At 38.1% G+C, this 15,388-nt stretch overlaps 1 protein-coding gene across 2 annotated transcripts in view; it reads right to left on the bottom strand.

The window, feature by feature from the left end:
- The window catches only part of NELL1 (neural EGFL like 1), a 922,880-nt gene that overhangs the window by 238,454 nt on the left and 669,038 nt on the right, over positions 1-15,388 (bottom strand). The window lies entirely within an intron of this gene.

Raw genomic sequence — 15,388 nt, 5'->3', positions numbered from 1 at the left:
CAAGGAGATTAACTATTGTTCACTTGTTTCAGTGGTGTCCAACTCTTTCTGACCCCATTTGGGGTTTTCTTGGCAAAGATACTAGAGTGATTTGTCATTTTCTCCTGTAGCTCATTACTTTACAGATGAAGAAACTGTGGTAAACAGGGTTAAGTGACTTGCCTTGGGCCACCCAACTAGTGTCTGAGGCCAAATTTGAACTCGGGATGATGTATCTTTCTGACTCCAGGCCAGACACTCTATGCCATCTAGCTGCCCCAAGGAGATTAAGTACTATCCTAATAGCTTGTATTTCCATAGCTCTTTAACTTTTTCAACGTGTATCTTACAAAGCTTATTTCATTTTGGCATAACAGGAAGGCAGTGAAGTAGGTACAATTGTTGTCCCCATTTTACAGATGAGAAAACTGTCAGAAAAACTGTAATCCTACATCCAGTGTCTGAGGCAGGAGCTGATCTCAGATCATCCAGATTCCAAGAAGTCTCTCCCACTGCAACATGGCACCTCTCCCTTTTGCAACAGAGGCCTGATGTGATTCAAGTATGTGCAGAGCACTGAACTAAGGGGAGATAGGAAAGAGTAGCATAAGAGGGTGGTGATAAAAAGATAAATAAGATATAATCTATGTACAACCAAGGAGGGGAGATAAGGCAAATCCCAAAACTGATTCTGTCAAAAGTGCCAATGAGATCAAAGCAAAGAAGAGTAACCGTTGGAGAAATACATGGAGACACTAAGTGGTTGTAACAGAAGGAAAACTAAATTTGGGGTCAAAGAACCCACTTGAAACACTGGCTCTACCACCTAGATCATGTGACCCCACATAAGTAACTTCTTTAATTTCTCTGGTTCTCAGATTCCTCATTTGTAAATGATGATTTAGATAATAAAATAGATTTTTATATAATATTTATATATATATAATTTATATAATAAATATATATGTAATTTATATAATTAAAAATTTAGATAATAAAATAGATTAGACAGCCCCATTCACTCTACTAACCAGTCCTGTGAATGTATGCACTGAGATCTTGAACAGAAAAGCCTTTTATTAATGAGAAGCCATTTTATTATTTATACCAATATTTTAGTGCCATCTGAGAGAATCTGTTAGTGTTCCTTGGGAAAGAATGATGTGAGAGCAACATGTTATTTATTTTTTTCTTTTAATGAACAATGAATAGTTTCATTTTTTTCTTCATGATCTGAAGCAGTTTCTTGAAGGGCACACTGTTTTTAGATTTCAAAATGATATTTTGAGTGAAATATTTATTATTACCAATATCTATACCCACCTGAACTGATATTCAGCTATGGATATCTTTATTGTAATCCTGAACATATTCATCAATGTTGCATGTTTAAAATAATGAATTATCATTAGGTCTATTGGTAAGGAAGGAAATAGAAGAAGCTTGGAGGGAAGAGAAGAAGGTGATTCCTTAAAGCTTGTCCTGGAGCTCTCACTCACTCTTAGCACTTCCAGGAACAGAGGCAATCCCAAAAGGCTAGCTATGGGACTCTGCCCATAGCAGGCAGCCTACCCAACTTTCCCTGCCCCAGCCTCCTGACCTTATCAGTTTTCACCAAAACTTCCCTGCCTTGTATTATATCAACAGTTATTCATAATCTAGAATAGAGAAGATCCTAATTGGCTAAGTGACTTGCCCAAGGTCACACAACTAGTAAATAGAAGACATGCTCTTTTAATATGACTCTTACTGATCCCTGCATTTGATCCATGGTGCCATTCTGTCTCCATTTACATTATTAACATGGGACCCTCAATTTCTTTACCCAAAGGAATCACGGAATTATAGATACTAGTTCTCAGTCTCCTAATCTAACCTGATTTTATGGATGAGTACACTAAAGCCTAGAGAGCTAAAAGTGACTTTCCAAGTGTCCAAGCAGCAGAGAGCGGTCCTGACCTTCTTCCCCACCCCCATCTAATGTTCTAATACAGCACTGTCTTTATGAATGTATGTGAAAATTAAGGCAGTTGGCAAGCCTAAAGCAAGGACATTTGGATTCAGGGTTTCAGGAAATGCCGTTGACCACCTGCCTTCCTTATGTAGGGTTGTTCCTGCTTCGTAGAGTGAAGCTTTTATTGGGCAACCCTAGATATGCCCATCTAAGCTCAGACACCTATTTCTGGCTGCCCTAACTCCAGGTATTAATCTCCCGAATTAATTCATATTTCTTGTATTCCTACATGAAACTCTCCTGATGATACACAGTGAAGGAAAGGAAACATGGCAGCAATTATTCAAGGATAGGGGAAACAGATATATGTGTGTAGGCTCCGGAGGAAAATTTACTTTTTTGTGCACTATTGATCTGAAAAAACTGCAATGATTCTTCCAGAGCCATTGGTATCTACTAGCAATGAAAGATTTAATTTACCCTAATTTAGAACCCATTTCAGAACCATGGATCTTCATTTCAGAGTTTAAAATAGCACATGGATTTTATGTACTGAGTAACTGAGGTTTATTTTTTTCCCTATTGACTTGACTTATATAAGCATGAAAATATAGGACAGTAGAACTGGGAGAGATATTAGAAAACAGTCAATCTAACCTCCTTATACAAATGAGCCTCAGGCATGTCAAAGTATATGCCTGAGGTCCCATAGTCAGTGACAACCAGTAAATGATCATATTTAATGAGCATCTACAATGGCGAGGCTATAAAATCGACTAGTATGATCTCTAACCTCAAGGGTTTTACTATCTAGCTATGTACCAGACAGTTCTAGAGCACACAGATATCAAAGCAAAGTTCTTTAGGCAGGTTAGAAACTCACTCAACAAAGAAGATGGTGTGATAGGGTTGACAGGGCACGGGATTAGATGCCAGGAGATATGGAATCCATTTTTGGTTTGACCACTGATTGGAATATTGGCATAATGTTTCTGGGCTTCAATGGCCTCCATTGGTCAATACCTGATTGATCTCTTCAAATCTTCCCAGTACTGAGGTTCTATGGTTTTACAAATTAGAAGTGTGCCTAAGTGTCCGGGGCTTTAAAAGAAAACCAAAGATTTGTATACTGAAAAGGATTAAGGCTGCAGATGAAACAGTCAACAGTGACAGCTGACAATTAGAAACCCCCAGCTAGAGGTCAAGATTGCTTTGCCCAGAGTGAAATGACATAACTATTGTTCATATTTATGTAGTGCCTTATGCATATTTTCTCAAATAAAATCCAATAAGGTAGGAGCTGTCACTATCCCTGTTTATTTAAAGAGAAGATGATTGGAGGGCAGAAGGTAAGTGACTTGCCAAAGTCACACAGCTAATACATATCTGAGGGAGAGTTTGAACTCAGGTGTTTCTAGCTCCATGTCCATTCTCTATCCACTAAGCCATAACCCCTTTCTCATTCCTACAGGCTCATCAGAAAAAGTCTATGGGAGTAACTGCACGGAACAGTACTTGAGAAAAAATAACAACAACATACAAATGAAAGCAAAGTCAGAAGGTGACCAGATAGGACATAACAAAGACTTGAACAAGTCCTGTAGTCAAAGTAAAACAAAAGATAAGTAACAGACTTTAGATAGAGCACGGAAAGTTCTGTCCCTCTCTGGGAGACCTCTCCATGTCTCCAAAACAGGCAACATCAGGAGGTAGAGATGGTGCAATTACAGGGAGCAGGGCAATGATCTCCCCTACACAATCTCCTGGAAGGAGATCTAGAAAAAGGCGCAGGACCAAGTCCTGATGGGGAAATCCAGAAAAGCATTGTGAATCATTGATCCAGCTGAGATCCACAGAGGGGGAGAAATAGGACAGTGGGGACAGGAGAAGGCCAGGAGAGGGAGAGTAGGTCTCAGAACCATACTGGGGCACCCAAAGGCATAAATGGGAACACCGCTATAGGGACATGTGTGAAGTGGAAACTGTTACCCACTACCCAGTTCCAGGTCACAGAAAGAGGGCAGATAGGGAAGCCCTAAAGGAGGAAATTTAGAAGCAAGCACCAGCAAGGTGGTGATTCAGACCTCAGACTCAGAGAAGGGCCCTGCTTCCAGCCTTTAGCCCAGTCGGCAGAGGAATAAGCAAGGTGCATATCCTTGACCAAAGGGGGATCTATACTTCTGCCACTGCACCCACAGAGCTTCCCAACTGGCTGAGAGTGACTTATTCTAGCATCAGGATACGCTTACACAGACAGACCCAAACCCAGGTCAGGAACTAGTAAAGCTCAGACCAGGGGGCAGCAATGAAATTGTGCCCTGGATCAGGCCACTTTTAGGAGCACTGAAAGTCTCATGCCTTTCCCTCAGATCCTGAAACAAACAACACTCAATATCCCAAGAAAACAGGAACAGGACCAGCCCAGATCAAAAGTGTGGCAGACCCCAGCCCTAATATTAAGCCACAAGTCAAGAAGTGGTCTGGAAGATTAAGCTAGTACCCAAACAAAAAGAACGCCACCCTAATTAGCTGTTACGGTGTCAGGGGCACTCACAACACAAATAAGGAACAAGAGAATGACCCCAAAACACCTACAAGCAATGCCTCCAAGAAAAACACTGCTTAAGTACAAAGAACTGAAGGAAGAGGCTTTTTTTAAAGGTTGGAAATGTTTTAATAAATGGAATATGAGTGCTTGAGGAGCTAATGGAAAAAGAAATGAGAGCTATGGGTGGAAAATGGCAAAGAGAATCAACAATTTGGCTCAAGAGGTACAAGACATTGCCCTAGCAATAAACTCTTTGAACATTAAAATGGATGAAATAGAAAACAATGACCCCATGGGGCAAGAAGAAAAATTAAAACAAATCAAAAGGCTGAACAGAGAGAACAGCACGAAAGGTATTTCATAGGAAAAACAGCCTATTTGGAAAACAGATTGAGGAGAAAAAATTAAGAATCCCTATATGCTCTGAATGTCAAAATAGGATATAGATATCATATTTCAAGAATTATTGAAAGATACATTGCATATATCTCTTAGGACCAGGGCTCAATGTGGAAGGAGAAAAAATCTCCTCATCACCTCCTGAAAAAATTCTCAAAAGGAAAACTCCCAGGAATATTATAGTCCCAAACCTAGAGTTTCCAGTTCAAATTAAAAATACTAGAAGCAACCAGAAAGAAAGAAGTCAAGTACAGAGAAGCCACAATCAAGATCAGTAATAACTTACCAGCCATCAATCTAAAGAAATGGAGAAATTGGAGTATGACAATCCAGAAGGCGAAAGATATGGGCTTACAGTAAAGAATAATTTTCCCAGCTAAACTGAGTATAATGCAATGGTTTTAGGGGAAGGGGAAATGAGTGTCCAAAGCATTACAGGAGTTCTGAGCATTTTTGATGAAAAGACAAGAGCTGTGGAGAAAATCTGAAGTTCAGATGCAGAAATGAAGAGAAATAAAAAAGAAAAATAATATGAATAAATGGGATAAATAAGGATAACTAGCTTATGTTTGAATTTGGGGAGCTGAAACATATGCCCCTTCCAAACTGCATCATCACCAAGGTCCATAGAGGGAGCCCAATCAGACAAGGCCTGAGAGTGGTTCTGTTATGTCTCAATGATTTTAAGAAAAGAGTAGAAAGAGAGCGGAGAGGCAAATACTGGTGGTGGATTGGAAAAAGAAAGATAAGAAAAAGTATCTCATACTTAGGGTGAGTGAGTAGACATCCATATAAACAAGGGGGCAGTCGGGGATGGCTAACACTTGAAGCTCATCTCATCTGAACTGATCAAAAGAAGGAAGAAGGGACACACATATACAGTGGGGCATAGAAATATATTTCACTCAATAAGAAAATGGGTGGAAAGAGAAGAACAGGGAAGGGAAAATTTGAGGGAAGGTAACTTAAGGGAGGGATCAGTCTTAAGCAAAACAAACTCCAAGGATGTACAAAAATATTGATACATCTTTTTGAGGTGGAAAATAATGAGAATGTGAGCAGGTGCCCATAAATTGGGGAATGGATCAACAAACAATAGTATATAAATGTGAAGGAATACTATTGTGCTGAACTCTTCATAACCAATCAGTATTCCAGAGGACCAACGAGGAAACATGCTACCCATCCCCTGAGAGAGAGGTGAAAGGCTCAGAATTGAGGGCGAAACAAACTCTGGTGGACATGGCTAAATGTGGAAATGTGTTTTAATTGACTGTACATGTTTGCAATCACTTTTGATCTTTTTTGTGTTATCAATTGTGGGGAAAGGGAAATTGTGGGAAGAATAAAAGATAGATCTTGGATGACTGAAAGAAAGATAAATATTCAACAGAAATGATGTAGTCCATTAAAGCTAGCCAAACACACATATATTTCACTGGAATGTTGCCTGGAGGAATGGTGGAGTAATGAGTACATGCTATATAAATTCTTACTCTTTTCCCTTCCCTCTCTCACTTTTAGCCTCAACTCATCAAGAATGTATGGAAAAAGACAGGAAAAGGAATACACTGGGTGGAAGGAAGGAAAGGAAGGACCTGAAAAATGATCATACATAATCAGGATAAGCAAGTAAACACAATACAAAAGGGAAGGGATGGGGGGAAGGAATATGAAAAGCTCTATGTTAAGTATATCACGAGCTGTGTTTCAAGAGTACAGTGAAGAAACCAACAAGAGTTACAAATAAATGACTGAAGCCTTGAGACCTAAGTGTATGAGAAGATTAGCATAATTCAATGAGAAGAAGAGAAGGCTCATCAAGGTAATGTTGTTTGTCCTTAATTCTTAAAGAGGACAAACGTGGAGGGATGAAATAAGGCTCTAGTCCAGCACTTATCTATTTGGTTATGATCAGGCTGCCCTTTACCTTGATGGTAGGAATTCTCCATGCTTAGCAATTGATAGATTATTAAGATATTTTAATAATCAAAATAACCCCTGAACTTAAAAAAAGACAAACTCACAACTTTTGTTTCTACATCACGTGTAGATGTTTGTAGAAATATGAGACTTCAATGTGGGAGAGGGTTAACAAAAAATAGTTAAGCAAAACACCTGATAAAAGGACCAATGTTGACCACATATACAAATATTCTGCCCTAGTAGAACACCTCCCCCACTTCTCTTTCATCAGAAGAGAGATGCATTTTATTTTTGGTTCCCTTACCACCTGCTTCTCATCTCTTACACTGACAGCATTCATTTAACAAAAAATGTAAATGCCCACTGTGTATTGCTGACTCAGATTTATGTCCTCTAGGTGTCCTCAAGGAGATCAGGACTCTAGATATGGATGCCCATGGTTTGGGGCAAAAATCTCCCAGCATCCTCCCCTACATCTTTCCAAGGGCATATTGTCCTGAACTTGAGACTGATGGAAGGGACAGAAGAGATGAGAGCTCAAGCCTCCATGGGAGTGTAATAGAGATTGCAACCATGAAGGAATCATGTATGAAGATGCATGAAGATGAAGAATCATGTCAGAGTGGATGCTGCTTTGCTGGAACATGGATGGACTGCAGACCAAAGATGATGATCCTTTATCCCCCTTTTCTCTTTTTCCTCCTAATCTTCTAAAAGGATGTGAAGCCAAATGTCTTTGAAATAGAACAAAGCAAACCTAGAAAGTCTTATTTTTCTTTCTTAAATGTCTGTTTGCCATTCTTTGCTTAAATATTTATATTGTCTCCTAAACTGGCCAACCTGATAAACAGATTCACCACCTGGAGTGCTGACCTGTGTCTGTCTTATTGAAATGCATCAGGGAGTTGGGAGTGCAACTGGGAGTAGGGAATACAACTCAGGAGATGGGAAAGATTGAACATTGTCAAATTTTAAAATTAGTTTTATTTTTTTAACAGAAATTATATTTTTTTCTCCCTTCTCTCCTTTATATGTGTGTCACACACACACACATATGGTCAAACAAAAAAAAAATTCCCTCATTAGTCATGTCCCACCCCAAATAGATTCTCATTCCATACCATGAATTAGCTCTCTGGCAGTAGGTGGGCAGCATGCTTAACATCATAGGCCCTGCTGTATCTTACCAGTGTGCAGTGAGGGCTTAGAGCTAGTGAACACAGATCGATTTTTACAATTTCCCAAGTCAAAGTGAAAGCTTTTATTGGGGTTCTTCTGGGTAAATGAGTCAACAGCAACATAAAAGCTAACCAACTAGGATGGCACCACCATGAGCAGTTGTTTCCCAGTCTGGTTTGGTATCAAAGCCACTTCTATATGGAGGAATGGGTTGAAGGAATTGTTTGTACTATAAAAAGGTGGGGAAGGGGACAAGTAATAGTGACTACCAGCTACTTAAATGCCTGCCATCTCCCCAACCTAGCCAACAGAAAAACCACTGAGAAACCATGTACTTGGCTAGGTTCATCACTATACAAAGGTAACCCAAATGGACATGGTTATGAGATCTACAAAGAGTTAGTTCCTTGATATGGGAAAACTTTATGAGTTATTACATAATGGAGCAGACTACTAATGGATGTTATTAAATCTCAATTTTTAGACGCATAATTAAATAATAGTCAAGAACCATCTGTTCAGGATGATCGCCATCTGTAGTAAGGAGAGATGCAAGGCTCATCCCACCTCACTCTCTTTATGGACTCTACCTTCCAGATAAGCTTGCTACACTATCATTATCATCTTAACAATGATGATGATGATGATGAAGATGCCAGCTTTTATGATATTTATAGATGCTATCTCATGTAACTCTCACTGCAACCCTGTGAGGTGGGTGCTATTATCATAACCATTTTACTCATGAAGAAACCATGGCTGGGACAGATTAAGTCCTTGTCTCTGGTCACACAGGTAGTGCCTGAGGCATCATTTCAATTTCGGATTCTCTGACTCCATGTTCAGCACTCTGTCCACTGTGCCAACGCATTACAGGTTTCCCCCAACTGCTACTGCCTTCCCCTTGGAAAATACCTTGCATGTAGGTCTATATGCATATTTGTGTAAATAATTTAATTTTTTGCATACATGTTTTTATTCAATAGAATATAAACTTTAGTGTGGGGATTATTCTGTTTTTGTATCCCAGACACCTAGCATACTATATAACATTTAGTTTATGCTCAATAAATGCTTTTAAAATGGAATTAAATTGAAATACTTATAAACTTTTATGATATGAGCTTATAACTTATCCATAAAGGTCACATACATATATTCTGATACATCAGAGATCCAAAATTTTGTCAGAATGAGTATTACCTTTACTAAATTCAATTCACAAACCCTTCTACAACCTAGGAGATGGTCTTCAAATGTTGCTGTCACCTGAAATTCATCATCCCATAAACAACTTTATTGCCCTTTCCAAATTTAGCTAGGCTAATCCTCGGATAACAGACATTTGACCCATACAGTAAGTATTTTCAGGTTGGAATGACCTGTGAGAATTTGTAGTTTGCTGACAGAGTCTTTGAGAACCCAGAGTCAAGTTTGCAGCACAGTAAGGCACTGGAGGAAAATCTTTGTGAAAGGTATGTATGATGCATAACTTTTCTCTATTCAAAGATTGCAAAGGGGAATCTTTTCACTAGATCGCTATGCCCTAAAATTCAGTTTTATAACACATCACTCCCAATAAGCTCCAGTCCTATGGGCACATCTCCAAAAAAGCCAGCCCAGTCACAAATTTCATTCCAACACGTGTAAAAGGTAATTAATAGGATTCTATTGATACTTGTTGACTGAATAAACTTCTTAAAGTAATCTATTTTCTATGAATTTATGCTGTCTCTTTGCATCAATATAATTTTATGGCATTTAGTTTGCAAAAATTGACTAAAGAATTACTTAGTCTATTGCCTTGCAATGCAACATTTAATTTTATAGCATAGATAATGCATTTCTTTTTACAAAATGTATCAGTTTTCAGATAACATCAATAAGCGCCTTCAGAGTTATTAAGCGCCATAGAGAAAAACAAGCAAAGCTACAAGTTTGTTGCTGAAACACACAGATTAATCTTCAGTTTATAAAATTATGAAGGTCACTTGTCCAGGTCATTCAGTCCACACACACACACACACACATATATGTAATGTGTGCTCAGTCATTGCTATTAGCTGATCTTATTTGCAGAAATTGGAAGGTAAAAATGATCATTTTTTTTTTAAACCATTGGGGTTAAGTAACTTGCTCAAGATTACACGGACAGTTATTTTGTGTGGGTGTTAAGTATCTGAGGCCGGAACTGATCCCAGCTCTCCTGACGCCGGGGCCAGTGCTCTTACTCACTGTGCTACCTGGCCTCCCCCAAATGATCATTTTTTATCCACATATGTGATAAACTGCTAAAAAAAAAAAAAGGAGCATTCCCTCTGGTCCTAGCTAGATTTTAGTGGGCTAGAGGTTTTTTTTTTTTTTTTTTTTGTTTGTTTGTTTTTTTACACAGAAAGGAAGGGTTGGTGGGAGTTAGGAAGGACCTAAGCTATGGTGGTTATGTTGCCCCTTCTCTAAATCGCACACTCTCATGCCCTTCTCTCTGCCACAGTTACCTGGAAGAAAGTGAATGCCATTTGAGGTATCAACACTCTTACTCATTGACACAAAGTTCTTTGTGGTGGGTTAGCATACAGGAACAGGTGACGGACCCCTCCCCACCAACTTGCCCCAGACAGAGTAAAAAAAAGCTTCTCTCACAGTCTCGATATGGGCCTGCACAGTCTGGGCTACAAAGAGATAGGCTGCTAGGGTGCCTCCATGCCAGGTGAATCCCAAATGAAGTACTCAGCTCCTATAAATAATAACTATTAGTATTATAAGGATTATATGACTGTAATGATAATGGGAATTTGAAGATCTTCCCTTTCTCTTAATAGGATTAAGGGAATTTGAAGATCTTTCCTCTGAAGATCTTCCCTGCCCTTTAATAGGCCAGAAATAATAGCATGGAGCCTGTGGTGGGAGGAGTTTGCTGAATGGGTGGAACAGAGCCTATAATAAGCTGGGAGTCAGAGTAGTTTGAGCTGGAGGGAGGAAAGACTCAGGCAAGGATAAAGATAGGTATGGTATGGCTCCCTGCTGTTGCTATGATGGAGATTCAGTTTTCTGGTGCTGGGATTTGACTTTCTGGTGTCTGAATATATGTTTTGCTTCTGTCTTATATATGGAGAGTCTGTTATATTTTTGTGATTCAGAAAAATTCATAGTTGCCATCAGTGCTGTGAACATTGCATTGGTGCTACAATGACCCAATCCAACTGGCATTTCTAGGTGTAGAGATATAGTCTGGTATAATGTATATGGCACTGAACTTAAAGTAAGGAAGATTTGAAGTCAAATCCTGCTTCAAACACTGCCTAAATGACTCTGAGCAAGTCACTTCCTCTTTCTGTGCCTCAATTTATATTACCCACACCATTGCTATCCTCTGGACCTTCTCATGCCACCATACAGGCTCTGGGTACCCCACCCCCTTTTGTAGCTCATTTTATGTGCTGTCTTCTCTCACTAGAGTATGACCTCCTTGAGGGCAGGGACTCTCCTTTTTTTTTTTTTTTTGTTTATTGACTGATCTCTCTGTGCGTTTTCACATGTGACAAAAAGGAAAGGCAGTAAATTTGATGACTTCTAAGCCCCTCACCAGTTATACTTTTACTAAGTTATCTCATTTTCCCTCTCTTACCCTTTTTTTCTTCCTCTCAGTTGTGCTTTAATAAAAATAAAATGTTCTTTCCTCTAACTTTTAAAATGTTGTTAGTTTTTTCTTAAGAAAAAATGTTGATATTGTTTTTGTCATCAATTCTATGCCTTTCCAACATTATTATTCTTTGATTTATGGTCTGCTTACTTACTTGTTCCTTTTTAGTATCCTTGTGTCTGTCATGGAATTAAACCTCTAAAGTAGTCAATTTGGGGGGCGGCTAGGCGGCTCAGTGAATAGAGCACCGGCCATGAAGTCAGGAGGACCTGAGTTCAAATCCAGCCTCAGACACTTAACACTTACTAGCCGTGTGACCTTGGGCAAGTCACTTAACCCCAATATTGCTCTGTCTTCCCCCTTCAAAAACGCAAAATAAATAAAGTAGCCAGTTTGAGTTTCCTCTTCTAACCCACTTCATTGTTATTTTTTTATAGATCTTAGCTCCTTTCCCCTCTTTTTCTGATGTACCTCTCACCCTTAGAATTATCAATTCATGAGGGAGAGAAGGAAGATAAAATCATTTCATTACAGTAGAAATTTTTGTTTCCCAAACTGTGAATTCCAATTCTTTCCATTACCTTCTGTGATAACTTTCTTAGCCATACAATATTCTCTCTATGTCTATATTTCAATTACCACCAAGAACTCTGAATTTTTCTTCTCCTGGGGCAGAATGTCATCCACGGAGACACTATAATCTTATAGTAAGTGGTCTCCCTGAGTGCCAGTTCCCTGACAATTATTATACATCATAGAACCTCCATCAATTACAAGAATATATCTCCCTATCTGTGAGAGTGTTCTTCAGTGAGATAATCATTTTTCAACTAGTCTGAAATTTCTTCCTTTCTCATCTCTGTCTCTGCCAGTGCCAACTAACCCATTCTCCTGTAGGTGGCCTTCTTTCTGGGAGAATGGGAATTATCTTCCTTTCATTGTTTTCCGAGGGTTTGATTAGGGTACATCATATGGGAAGATAGGTATGAACTGATATACAACATGATAAGTACTACACTAAGAGCCATGATATATAATAAGAAGAGCCAGGAGAACAGTGAACACTATGGCTTCAAAAATGGAAATGGCAGCCACATTCAAGTGATTACAATACCCAGAAGACTGCTTCTCTCATAAGAAAGATGAAGTCCCAGAGAAGCAGAGAATTGCATATGCTATGTAATAGTCATTTGGAAAGTCAGTTTTGTTTAACTTGTTTTGACAAAGGAGATTTCAAGAGGATGGTTGGTACCAAGGAAAACAATGTTGGTGTTAAATGTAAATGTGTGTGTATGTGGCTTATCTATCTGTATATATCATCAGAGAGACCGATTGGGAGTCAAGTCAATGACTCTCCAGACTACACTTGCTACAGCATCAATAGTTTTTTTTTTTTAATATGTTGTTTTCAAAGTTTGCAAATCAATATCAGGAAAACAAATTTTTGGCTTTTTTTTTTGGCTTTAACTCTATTCTACCAACATAAAAAACAAAAACTTGTCCTAGATTCAAATGCCATCAACACCACACTGTTTTCTACATGTCATTCACTGAGCTAATCACATCTAAGCTGGTGGGTATTAATTTCCACTTATTTTATTTCTATCAATAGTATTCAGCTTATCTTGGAACCCTTGGATACAATGCCTTAGATCTGGAGAGTCAAATGACTAAAGTTATGTAAGGCTAACAAGTGCAGGCAATATTTTGGGCATAAGAGATGTTATGGTGAAGCTTTTTTCAAATAATTTACTGTTTTTATGACCTACTTGTGGGTTACCCCCAGACAAGGATTTGGTTTGATCTCACAGCATCTCGTAGCTTGCTTGCCCCATCACTCTTCCATTTTTAATGAAATTCCTATAACGTTATACCAGCCACATGGGAAGATCAAAGGGAACATGCTCGGCATACTGTGTATACGAGGTTGAAGAAAGAAATTAAACCACTTACTGCGTGTATAATTAGAAATAATGTCAATGGCTTAGAATGCTATCACAAGATAATGTTGGAAGATAATGGGCTCCCACTGTGAGATAAACTTCAAGGTAAAGTTGAAGAATTGGAAGAAAAATATTGGTAGAAGAAAAGAATGGATCACGAGAGATAGAGAGTTCTTTGCATTGCTGTTGCATCTCTAGGAGTAATTTTAGAGATGAAACTACTTTCCCAGGGCACTGGGGGCACATCAAAGAGAAAATTATATTTATTTTATCCTTTGAGAGGTAGGCTTGATTGTACACACCATATTTTCTCATATAAACATCCCACCCTTGCTTCCCACTCTAACTAGAAAATACATGCTTTTTAATTTTCTCTTTTCCTTTCTGCCCAGAAAAAAATACTTTTATTAATATTAATAGCAACAAACCTGAACTTAGGAAGGTGAGAAAGACCAAGAGGTCAAAACATCACAGTAGAATTTTTTGCTCTCTGATATAAGAAGCTAGCAATATTTCCTCATTTCTATTATTGACTAAAAGGAATTGAGTTTCAGTTTCAATTTGATCACTTGGCCTTTCGTGTTTGTTTAATTATATAGTATTGCCTTCCTGAGAGGCAACACAGTATAACAAGTAGAAAACCAGATTCACAGTCAGGAATAGCTGAGTTTGATTATGCCCCATATGTTATTAACCTGTGCATACCCTCTGACCCAGCAATACCACTGCTAAGTTTATACACCAAAGAGATCACAAAAAGAGGAAAAGAAATGATATATACAACTCTTTATAGCTGGGGGGGGCTGTTATAGTGGAAAAGAAGTGCAAACAAAAGACTGATCAAAATACAGTATATGGAATGAAATGGAATAATACTGTGTCATAATAAATAAAGAGACTGTTTCAGAGACTTTAGTTCCACAACCTGCATGGATATGCAGAATAGATGGAAAAAAACCAAGAGGAAGATTATACGGAAACACAAGCAACCATGAAAGACTTAAGAACCCTTATCAATGTAATATACAATGCAATAAAATTCCAGAGAACTGATGACGAAGAGTGTTACCTACCTACAAAAAGAGAGTGATTGACTTACTATATTTAGTGATACATATATAGACACATATGTGACTACATATATACATACACACATATAGATATACATGCATACACACACACACACACATACATATATATATATATATATGTTTGCATTGGGCTATGACCAATGCAAAAAAAATTATTTTGCTTCACAATACATGTTTATTATGAGGGTTTTTTTTTTTCAGTAATGGAAAGGAGAGAAAACATGTTGGTTAAATGAAAAAAAATACATTTTAAAAACATCTGAATTCAAGTCCCTCTTCTGCCCTCTATTTTGTTTTTTGCTCTGAATTAGTCAGGTGATTTGGTTTGTGTTGGGCAGAATATATTTTGCACGACTTTCTCTTTGTTAACAAAGAAGGTCACAGTGGTATACTTAGTAGAAAATGACTTTATTGTAAAAGAAGAAAGTTATAAAAATTAAATAAAATTTAACAATATTCACTTTGTTTCAGGATGCTATGATCAAAAGGAATGTGCTCAGCATAGTATGTATGAGGTTCAAAAAAAGAAATTAAGCCACTAATTAATTTTATAATTAAAAATAATGTAGTTATTTCTGCCAGTTACTGACATTTAACCTCTCAGTCCCTTAGTTGCTGTTACGTTTTGGTCAAGGGAGTTTCCTCATTGTACAGCTGCCTATACCAATGAAATCACCAGTCCAGTAACCATTATATCATCCTGAAACAAAATGAATGTTGTTAAACTTT

The sequence above is a fragment of the Petaurus breviceps genome, unplaced genomic scaffold (genome assembly GCF_028583685.1).
Source record: "Petaurus breviceps papuanus isolate PSGF00001 unplaced genomic scaffold, PetGlider_PUasm1.0 188, whole genome shotgun sequence".
Classification (NCBI taxonomy): Eukaryota; Metazoa; Chordata; class Mammalia; order Diprotodontia; family Petauridae; genus Petaurus; species Petaurus breviceps.
This window is presented reverse-complemented; position numbering and strand designations above follow the sequence as displayed.